Raw genomic sequence first — 2,293 nt, 5'->3', positions numbered from 1 at the left:
CCAAACATGATCGTAGATAGAAAAATTTCTGTGCTGCGGTATAATTCTCGTCGTTATGAACCATCGCTCGAAATACATCAAAAAATGAAGCCCATTCTTGGATGTTACCGCTGAATTTTGGAAGCGGAATAGGTGGTAACTGATGTCGATGGATGCTCATAGCTGCAAATGAAGCATTGACTGCTGTTGAATTGTGAGGCCTTTCTAAGCTAGTTAGTTCCTGAATCTGAGATCTAATTGCAAAATAATCTTGTTCAAAATTTTCCCTTTCTACCTCAGAAGCCTCTTCCTCCCCAACAAGCAACTCTATCTGCGACTGTACGTCATCAAATTTTCGGTTGATTTGTGGCAGCTCTTCTTGCCTAAACTCGAGTAACGATACGGCCTGCTGCGTTGGATCAAACCTGGTTACAAATGTACGAATACGTGTGAGGGAAGCCTTTATTACACCCCTTTTTCTCTTTAAATCCGCTAGAGCCTTCTGCTCATTCTCATCCAGTACCATATTGCTTAGAATAGTAAAAATTTATTGAAAAATATATTGGAATAATAAATAATTGATATTAAATATCAGATATCAATATTAAAAATATGTATATATAAAAAAAACTACGGTTCAATGATGCAACACTAAATATATATAATGTTATACTAATTAAAATACCACAGAAATATAGGCCTAAATAATTGATATAAATTATATGCAATAAAACAAGATAGTGTTGGATCACGTCGAGGTCACCAAAATGTTTGGTCCGGGAACGTACACTAATAGCCCGTGATGCCCGGTCACCTAAATACTTCGCGCGCTGTACTCACACACCGACCGACCTGTGTAAAGGTGTGTATATGTGTATAGCGACTCAAAGGAAGTGGACGGGGTCGCCGAGCAAGACCAAAGAGTGCTAGTGTGTGGTGAGTGTGTAAGTGTGTAATTGTGTGAGTGTGTGCTTAAGATAACTAATAATAAAATGGTAACACGTTTCAGGTGGAAATTAGTTGCTGTATAATACACAAGATCAATAATAATACAAATAAATAAAAATCACAGCAACACAATAATAAAGTTTAGAAATATAATATAATGAATATAAGCAGCCCTTATGGCTAAACAGAGAAAAGGTATAATATAAATTAATGTGTGGCCCTTATAACCAAAGTTGAATATAATAATTATACGGCCCTTTTGGCATGATAATAATGAATTTGACTAGAATATAATAATTATACGGCCCTTTTGGCATGATAATAATGAATTTGACTAGAATATAATAATTATACGGCCCTTTTGGCATGATAATAATGAATTTGACTAGAATATAATAATAAAATGACTCACAATTTGTGGAGCGCAGTCTGGCCAGCTGGTCCTAGCTATATATAATAAAAAATGGTTCACACACACACAAATAGAGAATATAACAATAATAATAATAATAATAATAATAATAATAATACACGACACACACACTATGTCGGAACAATAATAATATAAGTTAAGCGCACAGTGTACGGACTGTAAAATATAATATCACTTTCATGACGATTTGCGCCTACAATGACAATATAATACTTGGCAATTCGTGCCTACTGAACAATAAAACAAACTGTCGCGATTAGCGTACACAATAAAATAATATGCAAAACTGTGGCGATTTGCGCCCGCAATAACAATAATATAATATTGGCAATTCGTGACTACAAAAATAAGGGCTATATAATATTTCAAAACGAAACGGTGATTTGCGCACGTAATAATAATGTGTGTTTCGATTACACTCCGAGAAACAGGACTGAAGATTCCGGCGGCCGTGCTAACTCTTGACGTCGACGGCCTACTGCTCATTATCTACATATTATATAATTCACGGCTGACACAATTTTAACATAAATAAACAATAATATAAATAACAATGATATATGTGTGCGTGTGTGTGTGTGTGTGTGTGTGTGTGTGTGTGTCGTTCGGTGATGTGCGCCTACGGCTTATCTACCGTCGTGGCGGCGACAAATATAATGCAATTACCTACGATAGAAATAATTTGAAATATGCTCATAAAAATTTAATTTGACTTTCCGGTAGAAATTTTTTTTTTTATAAAAGTAGATAAACTTATGAAGAATCTTGTATAGAATTTTCAAACCTTAGATTTAAAAAGGAAAATTTTTATGAATTTCTAACTCAAAATAAATTGCAAATTTTCGTGATTTTTACGTATTTTGTCAAAATTTGAACTTTCAATGCTTGTTAAAAAAAAAATTGATGACTATGTATTTTTATTATTTGACAACT

Source organism: Acyrthosiphon pisum, chromosome A1 (genome assembly GCF_005508785.2).
Source record: "Acyrthosiphon pisum isolate AL4f chromosome A1, pea_aphid_22Mar2018_4r6ur, whole genome shotgun sequence".
In the NCBI taxonomy this organism is placed as follows: domain Eukaryota; kingdom Metazoa; phylum Arthropoda; class Insecta; order Hemiptera; family Aphididae; genus Acyrthosiphon; species Acyrthosiphon pisum.
This window is presented reverse-complemented; position numbering follows the sequence as displayed.